Here is a 17,527-nt window from a genome sequence, read left to right on the forward strand (position 1 = left end):
AATAGTTACATTGGTCAGATCATTTATACAGTGCTACAGCCCTCTATTAAAAAAATCTTTATACCAAATCTCACCATTATTTGGGAATTTTGAGTGATGATAACTTTCAAGTAGTACTGCCACTTTAGTTGCATTTTGGTTGGATGAAGTTGCAGTGACATTTAACTTGATTGCTAATGGAAGACTTTTTATTTTATTTTTCAAACTTTCCAGCAGTTTACAACCGCCAGTTTGCTGGTTGCAAAGACGGAAATGATTCAGATTCCTTATGTCTGATGAATACCAGTATGGCATAGACTGCATGTAGGGGCATCTGAAGATTCTACAGATTCAGTGCTTGACATTGAAACAACACAAAATGAGGTGCCATTGTCCCTTTTTTTTCCTTTAAATAAGAATACAACTTTCTAAATTTGTAGCCTTGAGCTTTTTATTATAAAACATTTAATCTAATAGTGTCAAACCAGCAAAAGATGATCTATCTATTTGACCTCTATTATATAGGAGTACAGCTTTCAGTCTGGCTACATAATTGGTTAAGTTAATGTAATAAAATCAGCAAACACTTTATTTTAAAAGGAAAAAAATTTACTTGATGAGATAGTAACTGAGGAAACTGTCATTGCTGGAATCCTGAAAAGTTTCTTCTGCAGTAATGGGAAGCCATATGTTTTAAATTCTGTACTTTGTCAATATGTCCCTTGCCATGAGTGTGGACAGTCACGATGCGTGTAAATAGAAACCTCTTTCTTTTTTAACATGTTCAACCCATTCAGTACAATCTGATAGTAAATATTTATCGTCTTTACAGTCATTTACTGGTGACAACTCAAAATGAGATCAGATGTGGTAACTAGTTTCCAAAGTGTTCTGTGTTTTTACTGTTGCAAATTTTAAAAGAGCGGGTATAGGGAAATGGTGGAGATAAGCATATACTTTCTGGTGTCTGGCAGCAGAAACAAAATCAAACAAAGTGCTGGGATGTATGCAAATAAGTGGAATGCAACCTGGAAGAGAGCATGAATGATATTGCTGAACAAAAGGCTAGGAGTATTTTGTACAGTTTTGAGGACCATGGTACATGAAGTTTACTGAACTGAAAAGTGGGTATCAAAGTGGGCAACAAAGATGATAAAAGAGTCTCTTGGATTATAATTGAGGAGAAGATAGGAAATTCAAGATTATGCTAGTAGAGGTACTAATGTCTTGGAGAGCAGTTTCCACATTAAGAATATACTAATTATTGGAATATTGTGTCACAGGTCAAACTGGAGACCATACTGCAAATCTTGAGAGGTAGGAGGAGTTGAAAGAGATGTGAAATAGTTTAGAAGGAGTCTATTTGTACACCCATTCAGAATCTTTCTGTTATACAGAACCTGAGCAACTTTAACTGTATTACTACCAACACCAACTGTAATGTATTGAAATATAAGGACTTGAGAGGATATGGTTATAATGCATAACACTAAAGGACACAGATGTGGATGGCATTTTTGAGGTACTAACACAACAAAGGTGGACAGGTCTAGTTAGGACACATGGCCTCCTATTGTCCTAACCTATTGCAACACTACCCAATTTTCAGTTTGTTTGATTTAAACATTAGGGAGTTGGGTGAGTTTCTACAAGGTCACAGGGATGTTAGTGGCTCAACCACTTACTGAAGTAGAAATTTCCCAGCTCCCATTATTTTGCTTTAAATGACAAATCCTACAGCCTCCGACTCTGAAAAGAAATTCAGGAAAAGTATGAAACATAATTGGTATTCTGTTAACAATTAAATTTGCTCAAATGGTGAAAACACTGTTTCATAAAGAAACCTTCCTCTCCCTCCTTATTCTATGTTTGCTTGGCTGCTTAGTTTTGAAAATGACAACATGCAGTAAGGAGCCTGGATACCATTACTTTGACTTGAAGTAATATCAAGTTCTGTACTACCTGACACTACCATGAAGCTGGGGTGTTAAATATAGGCTAGGTTGCTATCAGTTAAGTGATAAATTAGCAGGGGAAATTGAGCAACAAATGTCAGTGTGGAGGCTTAATTATTTTTCGTTTTTTCAACATCAGCAGGCTCTAGGCCCCTTTCAAATTGCTCAATTGCTGGGGAAGTACAACTGAAGAAGGCAAAACAATAAGGACACCAATTAATACAAAAATTGCCATGTAAGTGCTGTGTGATTATTTAATGATAATACTTTGCATTTCTAGTGCCTTCTGTCTCATGATTTTCAGGCACTTTACATGCACTAGTGAAGACTCGTAAACACCTCTGGGAGATACGTAAGTGTATTATCCTGCCTCTCCAACATCTCCTCCCAGATTTCTCACCATCAGGTTACACTTAGCATGGCCGAAACCAAATGCCCAGCCTTTCTTCCCAAGTCTAAAAGGAAACTTGAAGAGCTGAAAAATCCTGTTCAGTACTTCAGAAGCTGCTGACACCATCTGCCTAATTGCTCTTGCTTGTAAACACTAAATTGCATAATCTCTATGTAGAGTAAACTTTTCATATTTTCCAAAAGTATTTTCCAATACAAAAAGGAACTCCTTTCTCTTTTCCTAGATTCATAGAGTTTAAGGCCAGAAGGGACCATTAGATCATGTAGTCTGACCTCTCGTATATCCCAGGCCATTACGTTTTGCCCAGTTACCCCCATATCGAGCCCAATAACTTGTATTTCAAGAAGGAGGTTATACACACATGCTAGAATTAGCTATTACATGGTTTCCTTATTTTGGATCTAATCATAAATTCTGATATGAAGATGTCCATACTACTGCAAATGGCAGAAACATGTTAACTAAACAATCACTTAACCAATAAATTTGATAAAAATGGAGAGGGCCTGACTCTTCTCATTTTAGTTTTTCACTGTGTCGCTCCACATGCTTCAATTCTCCTAGTCTACACAGGTGAAAATAAAAGAAAATAATAGCCCAGTGCCCCAAACAATGTCCATAGTTCTAGCACCTAAGCATCAGACTTCTGGCACCATTTAAAACAAAAAAAGATTTCTAACTCTTTTTCTAGGTCTGTTTCAAATGACTCTACTAGATCAGTGGAAAAGGAAATGGATGAAATGATTCTGATGAGAAGAATAAAACAGATCACTTTTGGAAACAACACACTTGCACATCACAGATACGTTAAAGAAATTCCAAAATAACTTGTGTGCATTTCAAATCCCTGTTAGGTGAATATTTGCAACTCATGCATTCAGTTCAGTGCACTGCTTGCTTTTTCCCATTAGGTTGATTTGATATGTTTTATGAATAAATCCTTGACTAAGAACTGTGTTCAAATAGCAAACCTAAAGAGAAATTCTCTACATAAGCAAATTTGGCTGGGGAAAGATCATTTTATTGTCTATTTTGCTAATAATGAAGATTGTTAATATTCTTCTGCTCGATCCTACTTCCTATGACTCCTGTTCTAGCAGGCCTGGCCTGCAGTATACAATTGTGTCAGTCATGATTGTCAGCAATCACGTTAGCTGACTGGGGGCTGAACAGGGTTTAGCACTGAAATGTAGACAAGCAGAGTGTAGATTAGATTAAGCCCTAATTCTTTTGCTCCTTTCTGTTTGTTAACCTAGCAAAAGGAGGAACCAGAGTCTGCAAGTCATGCCATCCAAATGTGGATTTCCAGTCAGCCCCGTCCCTCTATATAGACAATCAGCAGAAGAGCTCAGAAACCAGTAAGCAGGAACACGTGGAAATGCAGGTGTTTTGTGCATGGGTGACATCTTACTGCTGCTGCTCTCTTCTGATCCTGCAACACAATTGTATCATGTAATATAAGTCCTGCTTGTCTATAATGTATTGTCGCCACTGCAGGATCAAAAAGAGGAGTAAGGCTGGAAAAGAGCAAATCTTCCGGTTAAACAAATATTTCAGTGTATTACCTTAGTTCCTTGGGACACCAGGTAGAAAAGATTACTATACAAATCCTCTGAGAGGTACTGTAAATAACCTGAAAGTTTTCCACAATATGATGATGTGCATAGCTTCATATGAAACCTTTTCTCCCAAAGGGTCTCAAAGTGCTTTACAAACTGTACAGACGAGATCATTTCAGCTATGGAAATGCAGCCAGCTCCAGGGTGAAATCTGGCATTTGTTTAACTGAGCACAGCAATGCTACATGATAGTTTGAGGGCAGAAAGTGAAGAATGTCATATCCAGTAAAATGTGCTGGGTAAGTTATATAGGCAGAAAAAAAGGGGTGGGCAACGACCCCCTCGTGGGGTGAGGAGGGAACCCATTGTTAAGATTTTCGCAGATCATCACTGGACCTATCCTCCATGAATTTATCTAGTTCCTTTTTAAACCTTTTCTTCCCCATGCATGATTCCTACTCTAACATGATGTGGCTACAGCATGGTTTTTATTTTTGTAGTGGAGAAAAGATTAAAGAGTGCCTTTGGCTCCCCAGTGATCATCAGTGGGCAGGTTCCCAGTTCTAGATCTTGCATGAAAGATGTCCCATCAAGCTTCACTAATGTTTCCTAACACCATTCTTGGAGCACTTGTTCAATGCTGACTCATTGGTAAGCATGCCACCTACTGAATTGCCAACACCACTGTCCACAGCATCTTAATAGTCTTCTGAAATCCCCCACCCCATTTAAAGGATACCATGCTGCAGGAAGTGTAACAATCTTTATAATAACTTCTTGTATGATGCGATGCTAATACGAACTGTTAACCATATGCTCCTATCCTATTTCGTATTTCTGACACTACTAGTGGTGGATCAATTTTAGCACCAACATATTTCAGTTAAGCCATAAAGTTTAATGAGAATGTGATTTAATAGGTTATTGATGCTTGGGTAAGTTAACGCATTTAAAACATGTTTGCAGCGTGAAAATGGAGTATTTAGAAATTTTAACATTATTGTGTGTGTATATATAGCAACCAACGAATACCAGGAGTTCATCCTAAAACTCCCAACACATCTAAGAAAGCCAGGGATTCTGGTACCAGCAGATCAGACTGTGGAAGATTGTTTTGCATGCTTGGGACCCACCTGCTGAAGAAAAATGAGATCTGCAGCCAACATGCGTATAGATCACACAATCTGCACTCTCTCTAATCTACTGCTTCACAGCAGGGTTGGTCTTATTTTCCCTAAAGCAGTGGTTCTCAACCAGGGGGTTGCAATTCCAGGGGAGTTACAGGATGGGTTTAGAGGGGTCGCAAATGCAGGGCCAGCGTTAAGGGGTGGCAAGCAGGCCAGTTGCCCAGGGTCTCATGCCACAAGGGGCTCCGCAAAGCTAAGTTGCATGCTTTAGCACTGCTGCCCAGGGCTCTGGCTTCAGACATGGCTCACAAGTGAAAAACAGAAAGACAAATCTGACTTCTGAAAGGGGTACAGTAAGTATGCCTGGAGGAGGCAGAGAGCTAGTCCAAGTCTTGACTACTTCCCAGGAGGGATCTTCTACAATCTCCTTTGGCATCTTGTTTCATTGTCTACTTTTCTCACAATTTTAAAACTTTTCCCGACACTTAACCTAGACTTTTTCCCAGCTAATCACTCAGGGAATGAAGCCTTTGCTCCCCCGCAGTAGCTAGCTCCATTTCCATGTGTCTCTGCCTCAGTAGCAGCAAGATAAAGTTCCTGTTTTTCTGGAGAAGATTGGGAGTGCATGGAAGCTTTGTTGAACTGGTGATTGCCTTCCCCAGCATTGGGCCTTGATGGTAAAGTGCCCCTCTTCTCCACATGAGTAGACAGTGGGAACTTCTGAACTATTTTGCCCTCCGCCCTTCTAATAAAATTATTTATTTATAAGAGAATTTTAGGGGATTTTTAGAATGATCACTGAGATGTTGATGCTGATCTCTTTATCCAGACTGATCAATGGTAATTGCTACTGAAGTGAATGAACTGTTATATTTCTTGGGGTGAAGAATTTCTTTTGGGCTTTTTTCCACTATTAAGAACTTTGAAGTTTGGGTCTCTGTATAAGATGTTGGCTAATAAAGCCAGCCTTTCCAAATATTTTTTGGAATTGAGCTACTTAATTGAGAGAAGTGTGATCAGGATTGTCTTTTTTGTTTCTGCCACTGTATTTTGTAAATCACTTCCACAGCAGTGTTGTAATCTGCGTACCATTTTTTGTCATTTCCACTCCCTCAGTCTCGGGAATTATAATGGGAGCTAGTTGTTATTGCAATTCCAGTTGTGTGTTGGGCAAAGCTGACAGGCAAGTACTCATGTCGTTTCCTAATTACTGGTTTTTGCTTTTCAGTAGTGCAGTACCTTCAGGCAGTTCTCAGGAATGGAACTGCAGACATGGGGATGGCCCTGATTCTTCAATGTCTAATGAAAAGCAGAAAAGAAATTCATATGAAAATCAATACAAACACTGAAGAAATATAATTCCTGTTGGATTTACTGCAACAATCCAAAACAGGCTGCTGTCATCAGTTTGTATTAGTAAGCAGTTTAATATAGGAAGGAATGCAGGCCGTAACTGCCCGATTTTTTTAACTCTGTGCTTAGACGCATTGCAGCATGTGCTCTCCTCTTTTAGTATAAAGTATTGAATGTGACAGAATACCAACATTAAACATCAGTATAATTAACCATCGATAAGGGAAGCATTTTGGATAGTTGTATCTTCTTGTAGTAAAATTCTAGGTGGTGTGTACTTCTTGAATCTTAACTGTCAAATGTATGGCACCTTTAATGAGCAAGAGTGACAGCCTTGGATAAATAGTACTCTTCCTCCCTACTTTCCCCATAGAACAGGATGGATACTGGTAGTAAGGTTCCTTGCATAGCCCATTAGCGTGCCTTAATTCTGACCCTAAAGTGACTGCCTGCAGGGTTGAGGGTAGTTTAGCTTCTAAGCCAAGTCTGGTGATGGTGAGTTCTCTGATGTAGACAGTTATATACCAGCAATGAACTGAGTTAAATTTTTTTCATGGCCAAGAAATGATCCTGTTCAAAAACAGTCAAGTCGGTAGAAAATAATACAAAATATTCTTCAGTATTTCCCCAGCTATTTTTTGAGTTTCATGCTGTAGGTAGGTAGAAAACTCCTAAATGGCATAGATAGTAAATGCACATAAAAAAGGTCTACAAAATAAACCCAGATAGGATACCTCAAATGATCAATGGAAAGTGCAAAAGAAATAAATGCAACAAATGTGGATTACACAAATTTGCAGTACCCCTTCCCCAGTATGGAAATACAGAAAACAGAATGATTCTTTTTCTTCATGTCTGATGATGGCAAAAGCTGGTACAGACATCCAGACTACAACGTGGAGAGGTATGAAGTGCAGCCTACATGTTGGAGTATCTTACAGAAATGATTATTTGATTGAAGAGTTTGTGTTTGACTTAAATTATCCAAAATGAGCTGCTAATTGCTTCTGGTTTTAATTTGAGAAGGAATTCTTGATTTAATGCTGGAAGCAATGGAATATAAAACAATTACTGTATTTCACCGTACAGGTGAATTTATTTTAGTGGCAGGAGAAGTAGCACAAGTCTAGTGCTTAGCCAGACTATCAAACCAAATATAACAGTCTATAGATTCATAGATACTAAGGTCAGAAGGGACCATTCTGATCATCTAGTCCGACCTCCTGCACAGCGCAGGCCACAGAATCTCACCCACCCACTCCTACAAAAAACCTCACCTATGCCTGAGCTATTGAAGTTCTTAAATCATGGTTTAAAGACTTCAAGGAGCAGAGAAGCCTCCCTCAAGTCACCCATGCCCCATGCTACAGAGGAAGGCGAAAAACCTCCAGGGCCTCTCCAATCTGCCCTGGAGGAAAATTCCTTCCCGACCCCAAATATGGCAATCAGCTAAACCCTGAGCATATGGGCAAGATTCACCAGCCAGATACTACAGAAAATTCTTTCCTGGGTAACTCAGATCCCATCCATCTAATATCCCATCTCAGGGGATTAGTCCTATTTACCTTGAATATTTAAAGATCAATTACTTACCAAAAATCCCATTATCCCATCATACCATCTCCTCCATAAACTTATCAAGTAGAATCTTAAAACCAGATAGATCTTTTGCCCCCACTGCTTCCCTTGGAAGGCTATTCCAAAACTTCACTCCTCTGATGGTTAAAAACCTTCGTCTGATTTCAAGTCTAAACTTCCTGGTGGCCAGTTTATACCCATTTGTTCTTGTGTCCACGTTGGTACTGAGCTTAAATAATTCCTCTCCCTCTCCGGTATTTATCCCTCTGATATATTTATAGAGAGCAATCATATCTCCCCTCAACCTTCTTTTAGTTAGGCTAAACAAGCCAAGCACCTTAAGTCTCCTTTCATAAGACAAGTTTTCCATTCCTCGGATCAGCCTAGTAGCCCTTCTCTGTACCTGCTCCAGTTTGAATTCATCCTGTGGTTACTTTTGGAGGGAAATTGAGGTATAAGAGTATAGTATTTTATCTGGAGTTTAAAATTTGTCAGCTTTATCACATCAGAAGATCATATACCCCTTTCAATGTATTCAGACCAGAGAAGTAGGGGTGCTAAAGATAAAATAACGAGACAAATATAAAATAGTAAGGCAAGTTCTTAATTACTTAAATTTCCTACTATATTTTGTTTGTGGATTGGGGATGCCTATGAACTAACTGTTTACTCCAAACTTCTGGCCAGTCTAGCCAGATTATTCTGTTCCTGTGACTATTCCTTTATTCTGTGGTCAATATTTTTCTCCTGTGCATTTATCCCAATGCCTGAACTGAGAAGATCTCACAGTGCATGACACTTAACATGAGTCAACAGCAGCTTAAGTAGCTGGGTGTTGCTACTGCTGAGCAAACAAAATTATAGATTTCAACCAGAAATTTCTCCCTAATCCCTCTCCTGCATGGCAGTAAAACATGCTGTTGTCAAATCACTAAACCCGGGTTAGTGTGTATTTAAAGATGATGGTAAAAAGAAAATTGGAGAATGAAAAATTTAATCTCTCCTAGTACTACTACTCCAGTGAGGCAATTAGTGGGCCAGTCTGTGATCTGGACTTGAACTCACTACGTTAATCTCGTCCAGGACAAGCAAGGGAAGCTGGGCAGGCTTTCTGCAAAGCCTGTTCTTATGGGCAATAGCCATAATGGTGCTGCCAATACTGTCTTTTACCTTTACTTGAATCCACTGTATTTCTATCCTTTGGACTAGGAAGTCAAATTATTTATAATCCATTCAACTACACATCAGTAGAGTGTACATTTTAACCTTATTACTAAGAAGGAGAATTTTTTAATTCTCTATTGACAACATAGTTTCAATAGTGGCTTTCTTGTGTGCTCACTTCCCTTCATTCTGCAATGACATCACAATCCAGCATTTACAGCAATAGACCATAATGAAAATTCTCTAATTCATTATCACTTCTCTGCAGTACCAAATAGAAAAGATTAGTCTGTAAAGGAACAAGTCCTCAAGTTAAACATATAGCATTATTATGTGGTTTACTTGAGAACTTGTTCCTTTACACATTAATCTTTTCTGATGTGTTAATTAGCAAAGATATCTGAAAATCATGTGAAAGGCTAATACATAGTATATCTTAAACTAAGTTTTCCATTATATATTACATAAGAATGGCCATACTGGGTTAGACGAATGGTCCATCTAGCCCAGGATCCTGTCTTCCAACAGTGGCTAATGCCAGATGCCCCAGAGGGAATGAACAGAACAGGTAATCATCAAGTGATCCATCCCCTGTCGCCCATTCCCAGCTTCTGGCAAACAGAAGCTAAAGACACCATCCTTGCCCATTCTGGCTAATAGTCATTGATGGACCTATCCTCCATGAATTTACCTAGTTCTTTTTTGAACCCTGTTATTGTCTTGGCCTTCACAACATCCTCTGGCAAAGAGTTCGATAGGTTGACTATGTGTTGTGTGAATAAATGCTTCCTTTTGTTTGTTTTAAACCTGCTGCCTATTAATGTCATTTGGTGACCCCTAGTTCTTGTGTTCTCAGAGACAGCCCAGAAATTTTTAGCATGTGGGCATAGAGTTCCACTGGGTATTGCAACTGGTGGATGTGGGACAGAACACAACACACACACTGAAAATAGACAAGAACAGACAGAACAGCAAAGGGAAAAACAAGAGAACCAAGCAACAGCCTGTGAGCACAGCATGACCCTGGGAAAAGCTAGAGAGAGGGCCTTTGGCTCTGTTAGCTAAAGAGGCTTTGAGCTGTAAGATAATAAACTGTTCCTTTTGGTTTTGATTCTGCATGTGCAGACTCAGGACTTCGTATATTCTTTGTAAATAAAAAAACTGCAAAGAAATACCCAACTATGATCAATTTCTAATCCCAACTAGAACATCCCCAGAGCCCCAAAATTCGACTAAGTGCTCAAGACAAAAAGTGGCAACGCTATTCTTAATATCACATGTACAGTAGCAGCCCCAACCTAGATCAGGACCCGACTATGCTAGGCTAGTCCCTGTCCAAAGAGCTGACACTCTCAATAGACAAGACAGACAAAAGGGAAACAGAGGCACAAGGAGTTGAAGTGACTAGCCCAAGGTTAGACAGACTATCAGTGGCAGAGACAAGATAAGACCCTAGGTCTCACTGATTTCCACTCTCGTGTGCTATCGACTGGATCGTGCTATCTGGCTAAGGCAGTAAAGCCCCATTGATAGGTAAGAAATGCCTGAGCAAGGGAGTACCAAACTCGGTTTGAGACAGTTTTGGGGATAACTCTGTATCAAATGATGAACTCCATTTTGTTTTGTGAAGACATTTATGATGGTAGCTTTCTTTGTGTATTACAGCATCCTTTTTGTAGCACTGGTTTGTCAGTCAGTGAATAGACTGTGTTTGAAAATCTGTGACATAGCAATCAAGGGCTGTCATAAATATAAAGGGAAGGGTAACCACCTTTCTGTATACAGTGCTAAAAAATCCCTCCTGACCGGAGGCAAAATCCTTTTACCTGTAAAGGGTTAAGAAGCTCAGGTAACCTGGCTGGCACCTGACCCAAAATGACCAATGAGGGGACAAGATACTTTCAAATCTGGAGAGGGCGGGGGAAAGGCTTTTGTCTGTCTGTGTGATACCTTTGCCGGGAACAGATCAAAGATGCAAGCCCTCCAATTCTTGTAAAGTTAGTAAGTAATCTAGCTAGAAAATGCGTTAGGTTTTCTTTGTTTTGGCTTGTAAAATTAGCTGTGCTGGAGGAAATGTGTATTCCTATTTTTGTGTCTTTTTGTAACTTAAGGTTTTGCCTAGAGGGATTCTCTATGTTTTGAATCTGACTGCCTGTAAGATTATCTTCCATTCTGATCTTACAGAGTTGTTCTCTTATCTTTTTTTATTTTCCTAATAAAGTTCTGTTTTTTAAGAATCTGATTGGTTTTTTTGGGTCTTAAAAATCCAAGGCTGGTCTGTGCTCATCTTGTTTATTCTCAAGCCTTCCCAGGAAAGGGGGTGTAAAGGCTTGGGGGGGATATTTTGGGGAAATAGGAACTCCAAGTGGTTCTTTCCCTGATTATTTGTTAAATCAATTGGTGGTGGCAGCGTTTACCTAATCCAAGGGCAAAGACTTTGTGCCTTGGGGAAGTTTTAACCTAAGCTGGTAGAAATAAGCTTAGGGATCTTTCATGCAGGTCCCCACATCTGTACCCTAGAGTTCTAAGTGAGGAAGGAACCCTGACAAGGGCCATTGAACTGAACAATACTTCCCGAGTGAGCTTTCTACCAGAAGGGTCATTGACTTTGTTTCTCTATATAGAAACTGATAGGGCAGGGCTGGGGGCTGCAGCCTGGATCTCCCCCATCTTGCAGCACCTGGGAAAACACAGGACAGAGTCAGATTTAAAATGGGTGATCTCCAAGCAAGGGAAGCTCATTGTGGGAGGTCCTGGATGATTGGAAAAAGGCAAATATAGTGCCCATCTTTAAAAAAGGGAAGAAGGAGAATCCGGGGAACTACAGACCAGTCAGCCTCACCTCAGTCCCCAGAAAAATCATGGAGCAGGTCCTCAAGAAATCCATTTGGAAGCACCTGGAAGAGAGGAAGGTGATCAGGAACAGTCAACATGGATTCACCAAGGGCAAGTCAGGCCTGACCAACCTGATTGCCTTCTATGATGAGATAAGTGGTTCTGTGGATATGGGGAAAGCGGAGGACGTGATATACCTTGACTTTAGCAAAGCTTTTGATAAGGTCTCCCACAGTATTCTTGCCAGCAAGTGAAAAAGTATGGATTGGATTAACTCTATCCGCTATAAGGTAGATAGAAAGCTGACTAGATTGTTGGGCTCAACGGGTAGTGATCAATGGCTCAATGTCTAGTTGGCAACCAGTATCAAGCGGAGTGCCCCAGGGATCGGTCCTGGGGCCAGTTTTGTTCAACATCTTCATTAATGATCTGGATGATGGGATGGATTGCACCCTTAGCAACTTCGCGGATGACATTAAGGTGGGAGGCATGGTAGATATGGTGGAGGGTAGGGATAGGGTCCAGAGTGACTTGGACAAATTGGAGGATTGGTCCAAAAGAAATCTGATGAGGTTCAACAAGGACAAGTGCAGAGTCCTGCATTTAGGACAGAAGAATCCCATGCACTGCTACAGGCTGTGGACCGACTGGCTAAGTGGCAGTTCTGCAGAAAGGGACCTGGGGATTACAGTGGACGAGAAGCTGGATATGAGTCAACAGTGTGCCCTTGTTGCCAAAAAGGCTAATGGCATATCGGGCTGCATTAGTAGGAGCATTGCCAGCAGATTGAGGGAAGTGATTATTCCCCTCTATTCGGCACTGGTGAGGCCACATCTGGAGTATTGCATCCAGTTTTGGGCCCCCCACTACAGAAAGGAGGTGGACAAATAAGAGCGAGTCCAGAGGAGGGCAACGAAAATGATCAGGGGGCTGGGGCACATGACTTACGAGGAGAGGCTGAGGGAACTGGGCTTAATTAGTCTGCAGAAGAGAAGAGTGAGGGGGGAATTTGATAGCAACCTTCAACTACCTGAACAGGGGTTCTAAAGAGGATGGAGCCAGGCTGTTCTCAGTGGTAGCAGATGACAGAACAAGGAGCAATGGTCTCAAGTTGCAGTGGGGGAGGTCTAGGTTGGATATTAGAAAAAACTATTTCACTAACAGGGTGGTGAAGCACTGGAATGGTTTACCTAGGGAGGTGGTGGAATCCATATCCTTATAAGTTTTTAAGGCCCAGCTTGACAAAGCCCTGGCTGGGATGATTTAGTTGGGGTTAGTCCTGCTTTGAACAGGGGGTTGGACTAGATGACCACCTGAGGTCTCCTCCCAACCTAATCTTCTATGATCCCTTTGTAACTCTTTGCAGTCTGCTTTGGATTTAACTATCTTGAGTAGTTCTGAATCATCTGCTAATTTTCCTACCTCACTTTTTACCCTTTTTCCAGATCATTTATGAATATGTTAAATAGTACTAGTCCCAGTAAAGACTCCTGGGGGACACCAGTATTTACCTCTCCATTCTGAAAACCGACCATTTATTCGTACCCTTTGTTTCCTATCTTTTAACCAGTTATCTATCCATGAGAGGACCTTCCCTTTTATCCCATGACAGCTTACTTTGCTTAAGAGCCTGTGGTGAAGGATCTTGTCAAAGGCTTTCTGAAAATTTAAGTACACTATATGCACTGGATCCCCCTTGTCCACATGCTTGTTGATCCCCTCAAAGAATTCTAGTAGATTGGTGAGGCATGATTTCCCTTTACAAAAAACATGTTGATTCCACCCCAACAAATCATGTTCATCTATGTGTCTGATAATTCTGTTCTTTACTATAGTTTCAACCAGTTTGCGTGGTACTAAAGTTAGGCTTACTGGCATGTAATTTCCAGGATCACATCTGGAGCCTTTTTCAAAATTTGGCATCACATTAGCTATCTATCCTCCAGTCATTTGGTACAAAAGCTGATTTAAATGATAGGTTACAGACTACAGTTAATAGTTCTGCAATTTCACATTTGAGTTCCTTCAGAACTCCTGGGTGAATGCCATCTGGTCCTGGTGACTTATTACTGTTTAGTGTATCAGTTTTTTCCAAAACCTCCTCTATTGACAACTCAGTTTGGGACAGTTCCTCACATTTGTCACTTAAAAAGAATGGGTCAGGTTTAGGAAACTCCTTCACATTCTCAGCCGTGAAGACTGATGTAAAGAATTAATTTAGTTTCTCCACAATAGCCTTATACTCCTTGAGTGTTTCTTTAGCATCTTGATCGTCCAGTAGCCCCACTGGTTGTTCAGCAAACTTCCTGCTTCTGATGTACTTACAAAAAATATTTGCTATTACTTTTTGAGTCTTTGGCTAGCTGTTCTTCAGATTATTTTTTGGATTTCCTAATTATATTTTTACACATTCATTTGCCAGAATTTATGCTCCTTTCTATTTTTCTCAATAGGATTTAACTTCCTCTTTTTAAAGGATGCCTTTTTGCTTCTCACTGCTTCTTGTACTTAGTTGTTCTATTCCATCATATAACTTTATATCCATAAGAAGGTGACAGTCCTTTATCAGTGCATAATACAGGATGTTAATATTACAGTCCACTAAAAATATGGTGCTGATATTATATTTATTTATACATTACACATATTTTCTGATATTACAGGTAATGCATCAGTTTTAGAGCTTAGGTGTGTTTCAGCAAAGTCCAAAACACTCTAACAATGAGATTTAGGGCCCCCGGCCTCCAGAGACCAGTTATGTCAGTGGAAAGTCTCCCAAGAACGCCAGTGGTTTTTGCATCAGGCCTTTAAGGAACAGGTTTCCAGTTGACAGCCAAATAGGTAGATTTTAATTGTTTTTAAAAGTCCTAATTTAATATTTGAAAATATCTAGTCTATCTTTGGGTATAGAAGAAGTATTAAAGAACAAGGGCTTCAGTCATACATTGTAGAGAATCAGCAGATCCAATCCTGAAAAACTAATTTTGACTCCTGGGATTCTTGCACTGAAAAAGAAACAGATTTACAATCAGAGTATGTATAATCAGTGCAACCTGAACTGTAGAAGTAAACATAAGTTAAAAAGAGACTTTCCAGTCATATTACTAGTTAGCTAATATTTGTCCATTTTAGGTCAGTCTAACTATCAAATAAAGGCTTTTTATTAGCATATTAAACAAATATTATAGAAGCTGTTCAGATAGCATGAACCTAGCCTTATGCCATTTTGACGCTATGACAAATCTTGGCCATACAGCTAAATACGCAAAAAGAGCACCTTACTTTTCATAAGCAGTGTTTCTAGCTTTTAATAGACACATCAACGTGCCACTCCCAAAATTACAGAAGCAGAAGAAAATACTGCATGTATCTCAGAGTACCATGGGGTAATTCTCCTCATCTCGCTATTCAGACAGCAGACAGGATGTTGTATGTGAGACCTGTGTAAGCAGAGGAAGGAGTAGAATGCTCCCAAGAGGTTCCATGACAGTTGTGGGGGAGAGCTCTTGTAACTGCTGAACAAGGCTATTACATGGTCCCTTAGAAAAACACCAGATTGGTGGTGAGGAAGTGATGGGCCAGTGCAGAACTGGGAGGGTTTTAAAATATGTTTCAGTGAGACCCATGGTGATAGAGGCAAGGGGAAATATGGACTATTTAAAAACAGATTTACAGTGTTGGCCTTTGGGAGACAGGGCAGGTATGCGAGGGGGCTTGGTGACATGGAAGGTGTTTATGACTTTGGAAATGAGGAAAGAAATACATTCCCTTTCTATTTCCCACAGTATCACTTCCTGCAGACCAAGTTTGCAGAAGACCTCTCCCTTCCTGCCCAGGTTCCAAAAGTCTAACCTAATGCCTTTTTAAATAAAGATATTTGCTCTCTTGCTCCTTGAGAGAGAATCTCTTTACCCTAAAAGCATCACCATTTTTTACCACTGATAGAGCTACAAAAGGGTGAATTCCAGCCCCTAACTTTCCCAGTAGTAACAAGGCCAAAAACACAACATGGTATCTGGTTATAGTCTGTTCACATTGGAAGGCTTTTTTCACAGCTATAAGAGTTAAAAAAAAAAGTTTTCTAACAAAAGCTTAAATTCTGCAACAGGAGATGGATTCCATAGCAATCCCCCAAACTGCTTCTCCATTAACGCTAACAAATTTTGGCATACACCAGGTCTTGTTCATGAAAAGAGATAAGACTTTTTATGAGTAACACTATATGGAATTATAATAGTAAATATTGAATTGCTTGGCATGGATGCAAACCCTTATATTGAACAGCCTAAAACCAATCTCTACTACTGGGCATCCGGGGGAAGCTTTCCTGTGGGCAGGGTATATTACCTGCCTGTTGTAATGTTTTGTGAACCTTCCTCTGAAACAGCGAGTACCAGCCATTGGTTAGACACAGCATAATGTACAAATTGATCACTCTGTTTCTAGGGGTATGTCTACACTACAAAATTAGGTCGAATTTATAGAAGTCGGTTTTGTAGAAAGTGTTTTTATACAGTCGATTGTGTGTGTCCCCACACAAATGCTCTAAGTGCATGTAGTCGGCGGAGTGTGTCCACAATACCAAGGCAACCGTCGATTTCCGGAGTGTTGCACTATGGGTAGCTATCCCACAGTTCCCACAGTCTCCGCCGCCCATTTGAATTCTGGGTAGAAATCCCAGTGCCTAATGGGGCTAAAACATTGTCGCGGGTGGTTCTGGGTACATATCGTCAGGCCCCCCTTCCCTCCCTCCTTCCGTGAAAGCAAGGGCAGACAATCATTTTGCACCTTTTTTCTTGAGTTACCTGTGCAGACGCCATACCACGGCAAGCATGGAGCCCGCTCAGCTAACCGTCACCGTATGTCTCCTGGGTGCTGGCAGACGTGGTACTACATTGCTACATAGCAGCAGTTTATTGCCTTTTGGCAGCAGACAGTGCAGTATGACTGGTAGCTGTCGTCAACATAGTCCTGGGTGCTCTTTTAACCGACCTCAATGAGGTCAGGGGTGCCTGGGCAAACAGTGACTCAGCCAGGTAATTTCCCTTTTAAGTTTCATCTCATGGCGATTGAATCCTACCGGCAGTGCACTGTCTTTTAATTAGCAGCCAGCAGAAGATGATGGCCAGCAGTCATACTGCACCATCTTCTGCAGAGCACCCAGAAGATGACGATGGCTAGCGGTTGTACTGCACAGTCTGCTGCCAGCAAGATGTATAAAGATAGATGAAGTGGCTCAAAACAAGAAATAGACCAGATTTGTTTTGTATTCATTTTCTCCTCCCTCCCTCCGTGAAATCAATGGCCTGCTAAACCTAGTTTTGAGTTCTATGCTTGAGGTTTTGAGTTCTATCTTTAAGGGGGCCATTCAGTTTCTCGCAAAGTCACCCCCTTTATTGATTTTAATTCCTTGTAAGCTAACCCTGTAAGCCATGTTGTCAGTCACCCCTTCCTCCGTCAGGGCAACGGCAGACAATCGTTCCGCGCTTTTTTTCTGTGCAGATGCCATACCATGGCAAGCATGGAGCCTGCTCAGATCACTTTGGCAATTAGGAGCACATTAAA

This window comes from Dermochelys coriacea, chromosome 4 (genome assembly GCF_009764565.3).
Source record: "Dermochelys coriacea isolate rDerCor1 chromosome 4, rDerCor1.pri.v4, whole genome shotgun sequence".
NCBI lineage: Eukaryota > Metazoa > Chordata > Testudines > Dermochelyidae > Dermochelys > Dermochelys coriacea.